General features: G+C 39.6%; 1 protein-coding gene and 5 non-coding genes across 6 annotated transcripts in view; 1 reads left to right on the plus strand and 5 right to left on the minus strand.

The window, feature by feature from the left end:
* Nucleotides 1-8,950, plus strand: part of atrnl1a (attractin-like 1a) — a 499,802-nt gene that overhangs the window by 24,670 nt on the left and 466,182 nt on the right. The window lies entirely within an intron of this gene.
* On the minus strand, nt 1,967-2,039 carry trnam-cau (transfer RNA methionine (anticodon CAU)). Its single transcript has one exon. It is a non-coding gene; the product is annotated as a tRNA-Met (tRNA).
* trnam-cau (transfer RNA methionine (anticodon CAU)) lies at nt 3,174-3,246 on the minus strand. Its single transcript has one exon. It is a non-coding gene; the product is annotated as a tRNA-Met (tRNA).
* Nucleotides 4,786-4,858, minus strand: trnam-cau (transfer RNA methionine (anticodon CAU)). Its single transcript has one exon. It is a non-coding gene; the product is annotated as a tRNA-Met (tRNA).
* trnam-cau (transfer RNA methionine (anticodon CAU)) lies at nt 6,740-6,812 on the minus strand. Its single transcript has one exon. It is a non-coding gene; the product is annotated as a tRNA-Met (tRNA).
* Nucleotides 7,649-7,721, minus strand: trnam-cau (transfer RNA methionine (anticodon CAU)). The gene has a single exon. It is a non-coding gene; the product is annotated as a tRNA-Met (tRNA).

The following is an 8,950-nucleotide window of genomic DNA, read 5'->3' on the forward strand; positions in this document are numbered from 1 at the left end:
TCTCACCCTCTGCCTGTTCTCTCTCTCTCTGTCTCTGTTTATTTTCCTCTCTCTCACTCTCTGTCTCTCTGTTTGCTCTCCTCTCTCTCACACACACTCTCTCTCTCTGTTTGTTCTCCTCATGCTCTCTCTCTCTCTCTCTGCCTGTTCTTTTGTCTCTCTATTTGCTCTCTCTCTCTGCCCATCCTCCTCTCTTTCTCTGCCTGTTCTCCTCTCTCTTTCACACTCTCTGTTCTCTCTCTCTCTCTCTCTCTCTCTGTATGTGTTTGTTCTCCTCTCTCTCTCTCTCTCTCCCTTTCTGTTTGTTCTCTCTCACACACACACACACACACACGAGTCATTCTTGTAGTCTGAATTTTATTTTAATCATGTTTTTGTTCACACTGGGATCAGTATTTCACATTTTATATTTTAAAATAATGTCTTCATTTTGAAAATACACTTTTTAGATTTCCCTTGTGTTTTCAGTGAGTCATGTACATGTTGGAGCGCCCTCTGCTGTCAGCAGTGGTTTGTAGAGTCTGGATTTTTACCTGTGATGCAACAATCCTGAGCATTTTTGAGATCTTTAGAGAGTTTGGATGAATGGATTAATGAAAGAGAATAGAACTGGAGACATGTTCTGGACTAGGGGACGAGTGTATGTGTCCTTTAAATGTGTGTTAGTAGGACACAGTTTGTCATTAGATAAGGACAAGCCGGGACATACTGTCATATAATCCTGACATGTAGCATTTACAGACAAGAACAAAATCAGATTTAAAAAGATCAGTCGTTACAGTATAATCCAGCACAATAATCCGAGAGAGAATATTGACAAAATATTTTCAAAAGCAGATAGTTGTGATGTAATGTAATCCTTTGCTTCTCTGGAGTTTGGATCATCTGTGACGAAAACTCAAGATTCAACGTTCACAGTTTACAATGTTTACAGTTTGGTTCTCACTTTAAATTCCATAGATTACAATTTAAAACCTGTCAATATACATTATCTTTATAAATAGATACATGATTTAGTCTCAATTAATCTTATTAAGTGTTTTTATTGTCTACGAACTAAACTGGAGCATTAACATACAGAGCATTAGTCATTCACTCTATACCTGGTGATGGTAAGCTACTATTGTAGTCACAGCTGCCCTGGGACAGACTGACAGAAGCACAGCTGTCATGCCAATCCGCACCATCAGTCCCTCCAACCACCATCACTCATGCACACACCACTTTCATACTAGGCAATGTGGGTGAAGTGTCTTGCCTAAGGACACAACAACAGTTATTCCCACTGGCGCCCCACTGTGGCTCCTGATTTTCCCAGTGGTCTCCCATCCAAGTACTAACCAGTCCCGGCCTTGCTCAGCATCTGAGATCTGATGGGATCAGAATTTACAAGGCAGTATGGCCACACATAGACTGTATACACCAGGGGTCTCCAACCTGTAGCTCGGGAGCCACTAGTATCTCTCCACCCCCTTCCAAGTAGCTCACCAAGACATTTCAGAATGAGACCATTATGCTGCAAAACTAAAATATGGTAAATTCCATACCCATTACCATTTTGAATATATAATATTGAAGCCCAACACTAATAAATGGACAATGGTTTATGTTTTATAGGCATCTAACTGCACCCAAAGACTCACCCTCTTTCTTATGATCGTCTCAATTTCTTGTGGCTGCTAAAATGTGTACCTCTCTGGCATTTTTGTTTTATAAAGGTGGAGGAAAAAGGTTGGACACCCCTGCCATAGCCGTTACCCCTTACATCACAATGGGTAAATTTATTACCAAATCATGCTCTGTGTGAGAAGGCTACCAAGGCCATAGGGGTGAAAGGGCTATAGTGACTGAACTATATCATACTTGGAATCATCATCGTCCATATATTGGTAGTTGTAGGCAGGCTTGACTGGAGATCTTCTTTGTTCACCCTTACATAGTTATGGATAAAAGCTTAACAAAAACATGCCCTGTGTGAGGATCGAACTCACGACCTTCAGATTATGAGACTGACGCGCTGCCTACTGCGCTAACAAGGCCACAGAAATAAAATGTATATGGTAAATGAACTATATCATATTTGGAAACTATAAGAGTAGATGATTACACAAGTATGGCTTGGTGAATGAACTCTACCATATATTGTAGCTGTAAAAGTTCACTGCACTGGCTTGACTGGAGATCTATTTTGTTACACCTTACATGGTCATTGGTAAAACCATCGTGAAAACATGGCTCGTATGAGGATTGAACTCACAACTTCAGATGATGAGATTGACACACTATCTACTGCGCTAGTAAGTCTGAAAAGGTAACTTGGTTACTAACCAGAGTATAGCTTTGTGAATGAACTTTAACATATTTAGTAGTTGTAAAGCTACTTAATGCTTGTTTGACTCCTGCTCCTGCCCTGATGAAGCAAGAGTTTAAAGATCTGTGGTGAATGAACTATATCATATTTGGTAACTATTAGAGTATATGATTATAAGAGGTTGGTGAATGAACTACACCATGTATTGTAGTTGTAAAAGTTCATTGGACTGGCTTGGAGATCTACTTTGTTAGCCCTTACATCACAACAGATAAATTCATTTCCACACCTCCTCTTTGTGAGAAGGCTACCAAGGCCATAAGGGTGAAAGGGCTATGGTGATTGAACCATATCATACTTGGAATCCATGTATTTGTAGTTGTAAGACTACATATATACTGGCTTGACTAACACAAACATAACTTTGGTTATATTAGATCTAGTTTATTCGCCCTTAATTGACTATGGATAAAAGCTTAACAAAAACATGCCCTGTGTGAGGATCGAACTCACGAACTTCAGATTATGAGACTGAAGAGTAGATGATTCCAAAAGTATGGCTTGGTGAATAAACTTTACCATATACTGTAGTTATAAACGTTCATTGGACTGACTTGTCTGGAGATCTACTTTGTTCGCACTTACATCACAATGGGTAACAAGGCTAATAAGGCCATAGAAGTGAAAGGACTGTGGTGATTGAACTATATCATACTTGGAATCCATGTATTGGTAGTAGTAAGACTAACTTTGATACTGGCTTGACTAATAAAAACATAACTTCGGTTATATTAGGCGGGCTTGACTGGAGATCTTGTTTGTTCGCCCTTACATAGTTATGGATAAAAGCTTAACAAAAACATGCCCTGTGTGAGGATCGAACTCACGACCTTCAGATTATGAGACTGACGCGCTGCCTACTGCGCTAACAAGGCTGGAAAATTAAATTACTGTGGTGAATGAAGTATATAATGTGCAGAAACCATAATTTTGAAACTGAAAGGCTACCGTACTTGGTTTAACTAAATACCTAACTAACTAACTTTAACATATTTGGTTGTTGTAAAACTACTTTGTGCTTGTTTGACTCCTGCACCTGCCCTGATGAAGCAAGAGTTTAAAGATTTATGGTGAATCAACTTCATCATATTTGGAAACCATATGACAGGTTCTCCAACCTGTAGCTCAGGAGCTACCAGTATCTCTCCACCTCCTTCCAAGTAGCTCACCAAAGGATTCCTGAATGATACTATTGTGCTGAATAACCAAAAATGTGGTTAATTCCATATCCATTACCATTTGAAATGTATAATATTGAAGCCCAACTTTATGCACTAATAAATGGAGAATCCTTTATGTTTTATAGGCACCTAACTGTACCCAAAGACTCATCCTATTTTTTTATAATTGTAAAATGTGTAGCTCTCTGGCGTTTTTGTTTTATAAAGGTACCTCACTGGTGGAAAAAGGTTGGACACTCCTGCCATGGTCCTTACACCTTACATCATAATGGATAAATTCATTACCAAAGCATGTTCTGTGTGAGAAGGCTACCAAGGCTATAGGGGTGAAAGGGCTATGGCAGGGGTTGGCAACCCAAAATGTTCGAAGAGCCATAGTGGCCCAAAAAAACAAAAACCATACCTGCCTGGAGCCGCAAAAAATTAAAAGCCTTATATAAGCCTAATATGAAGGCAACATAGGCTGTCAGTATATTAGCTATATAAGCCGACTATTAAAATGACTAAGTAGGCTACAAATACAAAATGAGCATTCATGATTACACAAACCCCTTTTGTGACCTCTCAGGTGCACTCAGTGCACCTCTGTAGTCACTGAAATCAGGTGGTTAGTGTTTATTCCTTTGTCATTTAGGCCCCGTTTACACGTACACGGGTATTTTTAAAAAATTGAGACATTTCCCTTCGTTTGTTCACATCGTTTACACGCAAACAGTGAATTCGCCTCTGAAAACGAATCTTTCTAAAAACGAATCTTTCTAAAAACTCCGGTTTCCCGTTTGCGTGTAAACTGAGATAAACGGAGTTTTAGGAGCTGACACGCTGAAAGTGCAACCGACGTTTACCTGTTGCTGACCGCAGCTGGTTCCGAGGTGGTGCAAAGCATCCGGACAGAAGCGTGAATGGTTCGTTATAAGTTGTTCTGAGCGGTCCATCTGCGCACGTGGTTTTTTTTTATATGTTCATTGGACTGGCTTGACTGCAGATCTGCTTTGTTAGCCCTTACATCACAATGAATAAATTCATTTCCACACCTCTTCTTTGTGAGAAGGCTACCAAGGCCGTAGGGGTGAAAGGGCTATGGTGATTGAACCATATCATACTTGGAATCCATACATTTGTAGTTGTAAGACTACTTTTATACTGGCTTGACTAACACAAACATAACTTTGGTTATATTAGATCTAGTTTATTCGCCCTTAATTGACTATGGATAAAAGCTTAACAAAAACATGCCCTGTGTGAGGATCGAACTCACGACCTTCAGATTATGAGACTGACGCGCTGCCTACTGCGCTAACAAGGCTGAAAAGTTAAAACACTGTGGTGAATGAAGTATATAATATGCAGAAACCATAATTTTGAACCTGAAAGGCTACCGTACTTGGTAACTAACTAACTTTAACATATTTGGTTGTTGTAAAACTACTTTCTGCTTGTTTGACTCTTGCTCCTGCCCTGATGAAGCAAGAGTTTAAAGATTTATGGTGAATCAACTTCATCATATTTGGAAACCATATGACAGGGTTCTCCAACCTGTAGCTCGGGAGCTACCAGTATCTCTCCACCTCCTTCCAAGTAGCTCACCAAAGGATTCCTGAATGATACTATTGTGCTGAATAACCAAAAATGTGGTTAATTCCATATCCATTACCATTTGAAATGTATAATATTGAAGCCCAACTTTATGCACTAATAAATGGAGAATCCTTTATGTTTTATAGGCACCTAACTGTACCCAAAGACTCATCCTATTTTTTATAATTGTAAAATGTGTAGCTCTCTGGTGTTTTTGTTTTATAAAGGTACCTCACTGGTGGAAAAAGGTTGGACACTCCTGCCATGGTCCTTACACCTTACATCATAATGGATAAATTCATTACCAAAGCATGTTCTGTGTGAGAAGGCTACCAAGGCTATAGGGGTGAAAGGGCTATGGCAGGGGTCGGCAACCCAAAATGTTCAAAGAGCCATAGTGGCCCAAAAAACAAAAACCATACCTGCCTGGAGCCGCAAAAAATTAAAAGCCTTATATAAGCCTAATATGAAGGCAACATAGGCTGTCAGTATATTAGCTATATAAGCCGACTATTAAAATGACTAAGTAGGCTACAAATACAAAATGAGCATTCATGATTACACAAACCCCTTTTGTGACCTCTCAGGTGCACTCAGTGCACCTCTGTAGTCACTGAAATCAGGTGGTTAGTGTTTATTCCTTTGTCATTTAGGCCCCGTTTACACGTACACGGGTATTTTTAAAAAATTGAGACATTTCCCTTCGTTTGTTCACATCGTTTACACGCAAACAGTGAATTCGCCTCTGAAAACGAATCTTTCTAAAAACTCCGGTTTCCCGTTTGCGTGTAAACTGAGATAAACGGAGTTTTAGGAGCTGACACGCTGAAAGTGCAACCGACGTTTACCTGTTGCTGACCGCAGCTGGTTCCGAGGTGGTGCAAAGCATCCGGACAGAAGGGTGAATGGTTCGTTATAAGTTGTTCTGAGCGGTCCATCTGCGCACGTGGTTTTTTTTTTATATGTTCATTGGACTGGCTTGACTGCAGATCTGCTTTGTTAGCCCTTACATCACAATGAATAAATTCATTTCCACACCTCTTCTTTGTGAGAAGGCTACCAAGGCCATAGGGGTGAAAGGGCTATGGTGATTGAACCATATCATACTTGGAATCCATACATTTGTAGTTGTAAGACTACTTTTATACTGGCTTGACTAACACAAACATAACTTTGGTTATATTAGATCTAGTTTATTCGCCCTTAATTGACTATGGATAAAAGCTTAACAAAACATGCCCTGTGTGAGGATCGAACTCACGAACTTCAGATTATGAGACTGAAGAGTAGATGATTCCAAAAGTATGGCTTGGTGAATAAATTCTACCATATACTGTAGTTATAAACATTCATTGGACTGACTTGTCTGGAGATCTACTTTGTTCGCACTTACATCACAATGGGTAACAAGGCTAATAAGGCCATAGAAGTGAAAGGACTGTGGTGATTGAATTATATCATACTTGGAATCCATGTATTGGTAGTAGTAAGACTAACTTTGATACTGGCTTGACTAATAAAAACATAACTTCGGTTATATTAGGCGGGCTTGACTGGAGATCTTCTTTGTTCGCCCTTACATAATTATGGATAAAAGCTTAACAAAACATGCCCTGTGTGAGGATCGAACTCACGACCTTCAGATTATGAGACTGACGCGCTGCCTACTGCGCTAACAAGGCTGAAAAGTTAAAACACTGTGGTGAATGAAGTATATAATATGCAGAAACCATAATTTTGAACCTGAAAGGCTACCGTACTTGGTAACTAACTAACTTTAACATATTTGGTTGTTGTAAAACTACTTTCTGCTTGTTTGACTCTTGCTCCTGCCCTGATGAAGCAAGAGTTTAAAGATTTATGGTGAATCAACTTCATCATATTTGGAAACCATGTGACAGGGTTCTCCAACCTGTAGCTCGGGAGCTACCAGTATCTCTCCACCTTGTTCAAAGTAGCTCACCAAGGGATTTAGGAATTTAATTATACCAATGTGCTGAAAAACTAAATTGTGGTTAATTCCATACCCATTACCAGTTTAGTATATAATATAAGTATATAATGTAAGTATATAATATTGAAGCTCAACTTTGTGCACTAATAAATGGACAGTAGTTTATGTTTTATAGGCATCTAACTGTACCCAAAGTCTGCCCTCTTTCTTATGATCTTCTCAATTTCTTGTAGCCGTTAAAATGTGTAGCTCTCTGGCATTTTTGTTTTATAAAGGTAGCTCACTGAAGGGAAAAAGTTGGACACCCCTGCCATGGCCCTTACCCCTTACATCACAATGGGTACATTCATTACCATGCTCTGTGTGAGAAGGCTACCAAGGCCATAGGGGTGAAAGGGCTATAGTGATTGAACCATATCATACTTGGAATCCATACATTGGTAGTTGTAAGACCACCTTTATACTGGCTTGACTAACACAAGCGTAACTTTGATTAGACTGTCTTGACTGGAGATCTTCTTTGTTCACCCTTACATAGTTATGGATAAAAGCTTAACAAAAACATGCCCTGTGTGAGGATCGAACTCACGACCTTCAGATTATGAGACTGACGCGCTGCCTACTGCGCTAACAAGGCTGGAAAGTTAAATTACTGTGGTGAATGAAGTATATAATGTGCAGAAACCATAATTTTGAACCTGAAAGGCTACCGTACTTGGTTTAACTAAATACCTAACTAACTAACTTTAACATATTTGGTTGTTGTAAAACTACTTTGTGCTTGTTTGACTCCTGCACCTGCCCTGATGAAGCAAGAGTTTAAAGATTTATGGTGAATCAACTTCATCATATTTGGAAACCATATGACAGGGTTCTCCAACCTGTAGCTCGGGAGCTACCAGTATCTCTCCACCTCCTTCCAAGTAGCTCACCAAAGGATTCCTGAATGATACTATTGTGCTGAATAACCAAAAATGTGGTTAATTCCATATCCATTACCATTTGAAATGTATAATATTGAAGCCCAACTTTATGCACTAATAAATGGAGAATCCTTTATGTTTTATAGGCACCTAACTGTACCCAAAGACTCATCCTATTTTGTATAATTGTAAAATGTGTAGCTCTCTGGTGTTTTTGTTTTATAAAGGGTACCTCACTGGTGGAAAAAGGTTGGACACTCCTGCCAGGTCCTTACAACCTAATCATAATGGATAAAAATTCATTACCAAAGCATGTTCTGTGTGAGAAGGCTACCAAGGCTATAGGGGTGAAAGGGCTATGGCAGGGGTCGCAACCCAAAATGTTCAAAGAGCCATAGTGGCCCAAAAAAACAAAAACCCATACCTGCCTGGGAGCCGCAAAAAAATTAAAAGCCTTATATAAGCCTAATTGAAGGCAACATAGGCTGTCAGTATATTAGCTATATAAGCCGACTATTAAAATGACTAAGTAGGCTACAAATACAAAATGAGCATTCATGATTACACAAACCCTTTGTGACCTCTCAGGTGCACTCAGTTGCACCTCTGTAGTCACTGAAAGCAGGTGGTAGTGTTATTCTTTGTCATTTAGGCCCCGTTTACACGTACACGGTATTTTTAAAAAATTAGACATTTCCTTCTTTGTTCACATCGTTTACACGCAAACAGTGAATTCGCCTCTGAAAACGAATCTTCTAAAAACTCCGTTTCCGTTTGCGTGTAAACTGAGATAAACGGAGTTTTAGGAGCTGACACGCTGAAAGTGCAACCGACGTACCTTTGCTGACCGCAGCTGGTTCGAGGTGGTGCAAGCATCCGACAGAAGCGTGAATGGTTCTTATAAGTTGTTCTGAGCGTCCATCTGCGCCACGTGTTTTTTTTT

The sequence above is a fragment of the Boleophthalmus pectinirostris genome, unplaced genomic scaffold (genome assembly GCF_026225935.1).
Source record: "Boleophthalmus pectinirostris isolate CB_2022bp ecotype Guang Dong unplaced genomic scaffold, ASM2622593v1 HiC_scaffold_5, whole genome shotgun sequence".
Lineage (NCBI taxonomy): Eukaryota > Metazoa > Chordata > Actinopteri > Gobiiformes > Gobiidae > Boleophthalmus > Boleophthalmus pectinirostris.